Raw genomic sequence first — 10,482 nt, forward strand, 5'->3', positions numbered from 1 at the left:
CTTCATTCTGTGAGAAATACTCCCTGTTATACCCGGCCCAGTATGGGTTTAGAAAAAATAGAGGAACAATTACGTTATTGGAAGATCTCTCTGACCATATCCACAAGAACATAGATAACAACAACTTTGTGTTAGCTCTCTTTCTGGATCTAACAAAGGCATTTGATTCAATTAACCACAAAATACTGATAAAGAAATTACTACGCATTGGCTTTAGGGGCCCTTTTATTGAATTTTTAACTGACTACCTCTCGGCCCGTCACCAAATGGTAAGCATTTGTGACGTTAAATGCGATTTATTGCCAACTAGTACGGGCGTCCCTCAAGGTTCCATTCTCGGTCCTCTTCTTTTTAATATTTATGTAAATGACCTTGGCAGTCTACCATTTTCTTCGACGGTATATCAGTACGCGGATGACACTGTTCTGGTTTTTGCAAGTAATGACAAAGCCACAGCGTTATCGTATTTTCAACGCGATATACATGGGTTGATGGCTTGGTTCAGAGCTAGCCAAATCTTAGTTGACGCGGACAAAACGAAACTAATGCATTTTCGTAATCCTCACAAAGTATTAAATTTGTCTACGCCTTTAATGCTACATGAGTCTGACTGTAGAGACTGTGAATGCACACCTTTAGAATATGTGTCATCTGTAAAGTATTTAGGTCTTTTTTTCGACAAATTTTTAAACTGGGGCACTCAGATAGACTAATTTGCGAAGCGTCTTCGCGTGGTTTCCGCATACTTGTTTCATCTGCGTATGGTATCTGACGTAAGTTTACGGATGAAGGTGTACCAAGCGTTAGGTAAATCGGTGCTCCGTTATGGTATAACGATATATGGAGCATGTTCAAATTACAAGAAAACAAAATTAGATAATATTCTACACAATGTGTCCAAAAATATTGCGTACAGAACAAGGTGGAGCGGTGTATATCCTGATTTAAGAATGAGGTCTCTTCTAATTCTTTCCATTGAACGACTGTACATCTATGTAGTTTGTCTAAAACATTATTATAACGACACATTCAAGGTACCATTAAAGAAGCAAAGAACACTAAGGAAAACAGAGCGGTTTGTTCAGCCTAGGATTTTTACGAATTACGGAAAAAGAGTAAGATCATTTTATGTCCCATACTTTTTTAATAAATTACCTGACGATCTATTTTGTTTACAGCCATTCAGTGTTGTTAAAAGATGCCTAAAATATTGGTGTCTTACTCATACTAACTAGTTCAGTGCGTGCGTCTCAGTGCAGACTTTGTTATGTTTTAATATGTGTGCGGTTGCATGTGCAGTTGCATTTTGATATTGTATAATTTTGACTTCTGTTGGCTGTCGGGACCCGCCCACAAGCACCCTCGTGCTTTTGCGGGCCCGTACGTATCTGTATGTTTTCGTTCAGAAATAAATAAGTAATAATATTAACAACAAAAAAAAAAGAACAGCGCCCCATGCTTGTGCTTGTGCTTTTTTTTTCTTTTTTCGTAGTGTCTAGAGTACCGTTCGACGGCACTCTAGCAGAGCTTTCAAGTGCCATCCGGCGGTACTCCACTGCTGCGTTCAAGTGCCGTCCGAAAGTCTCGTGTAAAACGAGTCGTCAAAACGACATTTTCGAAGCTGTAGCGTAGCTTGATTTCTATTTTCAAACGCCGAGGCGAGCGGTCAAGGAATCATGAGCTCCAGCGGAGCACGTTCTACGGCTTACCCTAGCCGCGTTCCAACAGGTATTTCGGAATACTTGACTCCCCAGGACTATCGTATCATCCTGCCTATGCTGCCAAAAGGTCGTTATTCTTTTAATTCAGACTTTCTACATGGCGACCCATCAGCGAGACCGTATCGCATCGACGACTTTCGCGACGTTCTAAAAGACGTCGTTGACATGAATGACGTGGCCGGCTTCGGTGCCTTCCAGTACAACCACGTTTGGATGCTCACCCTGCACAACGCAGCAGCGAAGAAGAAGCTGCTACATGCGGCAGTGCTCAACGTCAAGGGCAAGACCGGCCTGGTCATCGATCCGAATGGGAGTGAGAAATCATTCCAAGTTCACTGGGTTCCCGTCTGCGTTCCCGACGAAGCTGTGCAAAAGACGTTCGAGTCGCACGGTAAAGTGAAATCCATCGTGCGCGAGAAGTGGAGGCAACCAGGCTTTGAGAATGTGGAGACAACAACGCGAACAGTCACGATGGTACTCATGGAAGGTATCACAGTGGACGCTATCCCGCATCAAATCACCATCCTCGGAATGCCAGCGTTGGTGTCCATTCCAGGCCGCCCACCTCAGTGCTTACGATGCAAGAAGGTATAGGACACATGCGCAAGCAGTGTCGCACCCCGTGGTGCAGTATATGCCACACCTACGGACATGAGGAGGACGACTGTATCCAAACGTACGTGGCAAAAACGAGGCCTCCAACTGAACTGCAGAATGTCAATAACCTGATGGGCCAAGATGAAATGGCGGAGACCATTGCCGCGACTCCGACAGGAGAGGCGTCTGAATTGTCGACTGACGTCGTCGAAGCATCCAATTCAGCACCACCAGCAAGCAGCGTCGCAGGAGTCAAAATGACAGAGATGCCGTCGCCGAAGACAGGAGAGAACTCGCAAGCGGGGCAAGTCACATCAGAATCGGTCGAGATGAAGGACGAGGAAAACAGAGAGGCCAGTAGGGCAGATGGCAACCCGGATCAAGAAGTCACCGGAGTGGAAGCGCCAATCAAAAGGAAGGGGGAGCGATCAACGGAAAAAACTGCAGCGCGTGCGACTGCGGCTGATCAACGATTTGCTCTTGTGACCCGCAAGCGTTGGAAGAAAGGCACCGAACCTCAAGGCCAACCATGGTTGATAGAGCGGGGTGCTTCAGCACTTGAAGACACAGCCTTCGAAGATTGACAACGTTCTGCCAAACGTGTAAACCATCCCAACTCCAACACTTTATTGAATGACTAAAAACTCGAATCCTTTGAATATTACAACCTTTAACGCTGTTAGTACTGTTGCAAGGAAACGTAAGGAATAGCTGCTGCTAAAAAAAACGGATAGATATTGCTTTCATTCAGGAAACAAGAATCTCCAGGCATGAGCAGGCAAAAGACTTCGTGCAGTACTTTGGACACGCGTTTCGGTGTTTTCACACATTGACTCTTGGCAATGCGTTTGGAGGAACGGCGGTGCTTGTCAAAAAGAAAAAGTGTTTTTCCGTTGTTGATTGGGAGCTTGGCGCGGACGGTCGCGTCAACAGAGTTGACTGCCTCGTTAAAAATGAACTAGTTCGTCTAGTGTCGGTTTATGCACCGAATGATGCTGCTGAACGCTTTCTTTTTTTTTTAAGTCTTTGGTACGAATCTTGGACACGCCTGGATAAGTCATTCTAGGCGGGGACTTTAACTGCGTGTTATCTAACCGTGATCGCTCTAACCACGCTACAATAATCAATTCGAGTCCAACCAAGCTGAAAAGCGTGATAGAGCAGTTTGACCTGGTCGACGTCACAAGCCCGTTGAAAGATTTTTTTTTTCGCTTCACACATTGGCATGGGAGCATCTCACGCCCGCCTTGACAGACTTTACCTGTCAAGCGAGGTGCTGAATCAGGTGGAGGAGCACAGGGCTGACGCGATCTCGTTCTCTGATCATGCGCTGGTTTCCTTTTCTTGAAGTCTGGAGTGAAAACTCGCAGCAAGACACGTGATGGAAGCTGGAAAATGAACATGAGCATTTTACAGGACGAAGAATTAGCTTCGATGGTGAAAGAAAAGATTGAGGAACTTGGCAATGAAACTCCGCTAGATGCCTGCGTGTGTGGAGAACTTCTAATTGGAGTTGAAGGAACTCGCAACTGACTTTTCGCAGAAGCGACAGCTCGAGCGCACGCGAAAGAAAAGGCAGTTGGTCCGGTGCCTCAAAACACTAATTGTCGAAGAAGAAAAAATCCCTGGAGTTTTTCAGGATGCCATATAAAAGAATGTAAAGCACAACTTCTCAAGTTACTGGAAGAAAAGCTAAATGGCGCTGCAGTCCGGAGCCGCACTCGTATGTTAACTGAAGAAGAGATGCCGACAAAATTTTCGCAATGCTGGAAAGAACAAAAAAAAAAATACAATTCTGAAAGTAAAAAACGATGATGTCATGGCGGAAGGAGAAATAGAAGTTGAAGAAATGTTTGCAGCCGCCTACAGTGAGTAGTTTCGAAAAGGAGATATCGATAAAAACATCACCGATAGTTTTCTCAATGATCTGCCGCACGTGTCAGAGGAGCATAAGGGCCGCATGGATCAACCGATCAGTACAGCAGAAGTCAACTGGGAAATCAAGAATCTGCCAGCAAACAATGCCCCGGGCCCGGACGGAATAGGCTCCGAGTTTTAAAAGATGTTTATAATCCTCCTCTGTCCCATTCTGCTGACAGTGTTTCAAGTCATACAAGAGAGACAGCTACTTCCCCCATCAATGATAGAAAGCTTACTGTTTTGATTCCAAAAGTACAAACCTGCGAGAAAATCCCCGAAGTAACAAACTTCCGTATTATAAGTTTGTTAAGCACAGACTACAAGATAATGGTGAAAATATTGGCACGGCGTCTGGATACTGGACTGAAAAACGTCATCGGAGAGCACCAAACCTATGGCTTGAAAGGACGGTCCATTTATCGCAACCTTCACGTCATGCGTTTTGTCTGTGAAGCGACAGCCGAAGGTCAGCAACCATTAGCGGTGCTACAGACGGATCTCAGTCAAACGTTTGATCGAGTGTCCCACCAGTTTCTCATGAAGGTTTTGGAACGATGTGGGGAGGGCGAAGCGATGAGAGATTCGATAGCGCTGTGCTACAAAAGCATCACCAAGCGGCTTTTAATAAATGGGAAGAAAGGAAAGCCACTTTCGGTTCAACGTTCTGTCCGGCAAGGCTGCCCCATGTCACCAATCTTGTTCGCTCTACAGCTGGAGCCACTGTGCCTCAAGGTGCAGCGCAACAAGTCGATCTCCGATCTCAACCTAGAGGGAGCATCTGTAAAACTCCTGGCGTACGCAAACGATGTTTCTTTTGTATGCTATTCAAAGTAAGAAATCGAAACAGTCTTGGACGAACTAGAAAGCTACGGTCGGTGTTTCGGAGCAACACTCAATAAGAACAAGTCGAAAGGGAGCTGGCTCAGAGTGTGGGCCAAAAAGAAATCGGAGTTCATGAGCGTCAAGTGGTCTACAGGCGTGGAAAAGTACCTCAGCGTGCCCATGGATCTGTCAGTACCTACGTCACAACAGGGGAAGCAGAAACTGACGACCATACCAGTAAAACTGTCTTCTTGGAGAGCAAGACGTTTGTCAATGTTCTCCAGAAGCTATGGCTGCAACGCGGTGTCATACCCTGCGATCCTGTATGTGGCGCTAGTGGTTTGTTGCGGCGCAGGCACAGTGAACACCATCCACAGACATTGCGCCACGTTCATTTGGCAATTGCGAATGGAAAATATACGAAGGAGCAACCTGTTTTGTAGTCTGGAAAGCGGTGGCTTCGGGCTTGTGAATGTGACCCTCAAACTTTATGGGCAGCGTTTTCTATTCTTTAGAGATCAAAGAGATTCAAATTTTACGACCGCATTCCACCGCTTAGGATATGGAAACCTGCAACAATGAATGGTGAGCACCACAAGTTGGACGACCACCTCGAGGCATCTCAGATATTACAAGGAAGTTGCCGACTCAATCAGGTTCTTCTTTGTTCACTTCTCTTGGGAGTATCTTTTGACGAAACGGAAGACACTTTACGGGGACACTGTCTCAGCAGTTCAAACAGTGCCGTTGTACCGACAGTGCGTCAACACTCCCAACTCCTCCAATGTCTTTAAGCAGCTGAAAAAGCTGCCTGTGCCTACAAGCAGCAAAGATTTCTTTGTTCGTTTTCATGTTGAAGTTCTCCCTGTGAAAGTTTGGCTTGATAAGAAAGAATTTTTTGTGCCGTGGTCGCTAAACTGTGCTTTGTACGGGGCGACTGAAACCTTACATCACGTGTTTGTGGAGTGTAGAAACGCTTCCCTTTTTTTGGCGGAATTATAGTGCCTCTTCACTGTAGAGTTTGAAATTGTCTGGAACGTGTTCAAATGGTTGTGTCTTGAGAGCGAGGAGCACTCTCCAACCGTGCTTCGTGTTTTAGTGGTGCTCGGACTGCAACCGATTTGGCGATCCCGAACTGCGTATCTCGAGTGCGACATCCGTGCCAAGCGAACATGGTGGTATTTTGCAGCCAAGTTGAGGTGGACTGTCAGTGTTGCGGCAAAAAGATTTCCAGAGGACAAGGAGCAGTGGGATTTAATCGAAAGACGTCTCCAGAAGTGGTGTATATGAAGTGTTAGCGTATAATAATGTAACGTTCAGGCTGCTCGTCACTCTAACGGAAAAACAGCCGGCTTGTCGGCTGTCTGCTTTTGTTAGGAATAAGCTTCCAAACGCTCAATAAACTTGCTGTTTCAAAAGAAAAAGGGAAAAAATCGCGCCCTTGGCCTAACGATAAAAAAAAACAAAAAAAACTGTAACGTAGCTTAGTGGTAACTTGTAAGATGTCTGCCTCATACGCAAGCGGTCCCGGGTTCGATCCACAGTGTGCGGGCTTACTTTTTTTTTTTTTTTTTTTTTCCGAACATTTTGTTGTGTCGACGCATTTGGCGATATTTACGAGATTTCTTTTTTACGATTAACACTGAAAGAAAAAAAATCTTGTCGAAGAAACTTCGGTGAACAAATTGGTATGTGACTTTGTTTTTGGAGGTGCATGGGGGACAGCGGGGCTTAGGTTGCCAGCTGGACGCCGCGAAGCGGCGTGTACGACGGGGCCAATTGGGTTAATAGTTTTATAATTAGCACCCGCATACTGCCGCCGAAAAGCAGGCGTGGGGAAGGGGGGTTTTAACGAGCTCCCCAGTGATACACGCGCCGTCCGAATCTCTTTCGGACGGCACTTGTAGGCGCGAGGGGAGTGCCGTCGAACGGCACTGTAGACACAGCTTTTTTTTTTCCCCGTGGGGGTGATGTGTTGAGTCATCAGCTTTCGAGCGCGCGCTCGCTGGGTTGAATCGTAGTCCAGGCTGTATGGGTGACGAGCCGCGCGGGTTCGAGATATCACTCCGCGGTTCCCCCGGACGGAGATGCGAGGATCCTTGGCTTGCTGACAGCGGTCCTGGTTTCGGAATATGCTTTTCCATCGCCAGAGATGACCTCGGTGTGTTGCTATCTTCGATTTTTCTTTATAGGAAAATCGGCCACGTAGTTTCATAATTAAGGGATTGCTAGGATGCTTAGAGCCAGCAGAGTGAATTATTTCCGTATTTAGGAGATCTCAGAAACCTCCTCAAGGCACCTTTATGTAAAGTCCTTCACGGGCCCTGAATGCCGCAAGCACGAGAGGACGGGATGATCCTTTTGATACGTTCTTCCGCAGAACGAGCGCTCGCGCTAGAAAGGAACGTATCAAAACAAAAAGCTCAAACATGCTCGCAAAAAAAAAAAAAAAAAAAAAATGTTGGGCGTGGGAGTTTAAACTTAGTTTGTCTCAACGGGCGACTTGTCTCCCAGATGTGGATGAGAAATTCGGCCCGTGCAATACCACCACGAGCCTGGGAGTATTTAAAGGGCAACTCCACTCCATTTTTACAATTTTTGGTTTATGATCTGTTTAGTCGAAGCCGGCGACCCTGAATCACGAGATATAATTTGTTTTTCGGTAGTGTGTATAGTCTTGTAGATATCGCGAATGCAAGAATCGGTCCGGCGGCACGGCGAAACCGAAACTACCGGTTGAAACAGCTTGGCAACACTGATACTAGTGGCGCGTCGTCGGCATGACCTAGTTCTAGTCCCGCGCTTTTGAGCCGACGCGCCGACAAGGTCGGCTCAGTCGCACGCGGAGTTTCAAAACAGAAGGTTAGATGCACATTCTCTTTTTTTACCGCTTCACTTTGTTAATATGCACCAAATGTACCTAGTAATTTTTAGTGCGTATTTATAAATTTGCCGGCCGAAAAGCGAATCCGGCTGCTATAAATATGACGCGGTCGGTGCCGGCGCAGCGTGACTGTATTTGTTTCTTGCGCGCGGACCGAGAAAACGAAATAATGGGAGAGAGATGGACAGATCTATCCACAAGTGGTCTAAGTTGTTAAAGCCGAGGTGCCTTTATGTGCACGCTAGTTAGATCAGCCGCGACCTGCTGCGTCCGGCCGATCGTGCTGGAGCAGCCGGCGGACGGTACGCGAACAGCGACGGCACCGCATCGTTCTTCAAAGACGCCTAATTCGTGGAGAAACCCGCAACAGTCAGCAGCCGCAGATCCCGTGTGTAGGTGTCTGACGTAAAGTGCTGGGAGCAGAGCTTCGCGTTGGAGCTCGGAGTCAACGGTCTTCCGAAGTCTATCCGGCGAACGGCACCGACCCACACCTTGTGCCTCTTCCGGTCTCTTGGGAACTGGTGGAACCGCAGCTCCGGGTTGCGCACCGGGTTGTTGGTGCAACCCACAGCACTACAAATCCTGCTCGACATTGCCCAACGCGAGACCGGCGAATCTCTCTGGCTCCACGAAGCGCGCGTGAGCGAGCAGCACCGCTTCGCTCTCTTCCGCGCTGTCGCGGAAGCAATGCTGGAATTAAAGGAACTGCCTGAACGCTAATAAAAATAGGAGAACACAGGATAATGTGGTAAACACCTCGTGCCGTCAGCAGAATCGCAGAATGCCACGGGAAACGAAGCGTTCGCGGCGTCCGTACGAGAGCGTAGGACTAGACCTACGTCATTGCCCAGTGTTGCTTCACTAGCTCACCCGGTGCCAGCGTTGCTCACCCGCTTTCGGGCCGCTAACCGAGCCGGGAGAACATTTTTAATATTGGTTTTAATCGGTAACGCGGCGTCGGTTTGACGTGATATTTTGGGTATGACCGTATTTTGACCTCCTAAAGCGATATCAGTCATTTCGATAGGGTCGACTTTTCGAGTGGAGTTGCCCTTTAAAGTGCATCACGAAGAAGTGATGTGCATCACTTCTGCGTGATGCACGTTGAAGACCGCACGCCGGTGCGATGCTTATCCAGATCGAAACGGGCAGGGCGGAGGGGGTCGGGGGGGGGGGGGGGGGATTGAACCCAGGATTCCTAGATTCAGCAGCGCGAGCTTTTCCTTCACGTGATCCGCGGCTGGTGTGCGCTAGCCCTCTCAGCCACCGACTTGTAGCTTTTTCTGTAGTCTCAGCTTGGTGATTTACGCAGTCTACAGCCTTGACAACGTAGCACAAAAATGTTGACACCAAGTACAGCGCCGTAGAAAGCCTGGGATTCAAGACGAGTGAAAATTAAACAGTTGACTTCAAAGTCACTGGGGTACTTTGGTTGACATCAGCACTGCCACTGGTCCGCCGGGAACGAAATCACTTTATTAGACATTTGTTGGCGCTTACTCTCAAAACATTAATTGCTATAATTGAATTACAACTTGTATAACAATTCAATTATATTAATTAATTTACTGTAATTTAGTTACTTTTCTCAATAATTTCTAACTCTAATAAATTTGGACTAGAATCAATGGCAAGTTAATTACATTTAGCCGCAGCAATTGAAAATTTCGCATTACAATTATCTCATGATTTTGTCACGCTGAAGCTCACTCCTATGGTCACTGACTGGGGAAATTACACCGGGCGTCCACTATATTCCTTCTGACAACACGGGGAGCTTTGAGCACACCGATACTGTAGCAAGGCACCGACCGTGGACGCACAGCTGGTACGACAGTGTTGCACAGGACGGCGCTCCAAGGAAGGACGTTCCTCGATCGCATTTCTTCTAAAGGGAACATAGGAACGCCGCCGTTCCATTATACATCGGTGGAACTGGAACCGTAACTCTTTACGTTCTCGGAAAAAAAAAAGGCAGGAGGAATGCCGTTGTTTTGTTTTTAACTATTTATTTGCAATTTTATTTATATCTTGTAGGCATTTGGACTTTTTATTATAAACAATTTCAACTTCCGACTTCAAAAGAGGAAAAAGTGTCCAAAATATAGTAAAATAGTAACTAGTAATATAGTAAATATAGTATTTTATCATAGCTACGCATTTTCCAGCACCATATTTTCTTAAAATGCGCAAATGTATTTGTAAATGTAAACTACACGTTCTAATCATAGAAAGGTAACGGGAACGCGTTCCTTTCGAACTTCTGGAACTTGCAACGGGAACTCGTTCCCCGATGAGAAGCACCGAAAAACGAGCTTTCGTTCCTGTCCGGGGGAACGTGCACAACACAAGCTGGCACTTCTCAAAGTCATAGCACTCGCAAAGGGGCACAGAAAGTTGCCCCATGGGAAGCGAAACTGGCATTCACTGTCAAAATGAGAGAAAGAATCGAATGCATATGTGCACGCTGCAAACTGAAAAGTTCATCATGTCTCGTGTCGGTCACTTGCAAAATATATAAGTGTTTCAGTCTCCATT

General features: G+C 46.6%; 1 pseudogene; it reads left to right on the forward strand.

Moving 5' to 3' along the window:
• The first annotated feature begins 2,135 nt into the window (after nucleotides 1-2,135).
• On the forward strand, nucleotides 2,136-2,902 carry LOC120846258 (annotated as a pseudogene).
• The last annotated feature ends 7,580 nt before the right edge of the window (nucleotides 2,903-10,482 follow it).

This window comes from Ixodes scapularis, unplaced genomic scaffold, assembly GCF_016920785.2.
Source record: "Ixodes scapularis isolate PalLabHiFi unplaced genomic scaffold, ASM1692078v2 PGA_scaffold0__279_contigs__length_252992795, whole genome shotgun sequence".
Lineage (NCBI taxonomy): Eukaryota > Metazoa > Arthropoda > Arachnida > Ixodida > Ixodidae > Ixodes > Ixodes scapularis.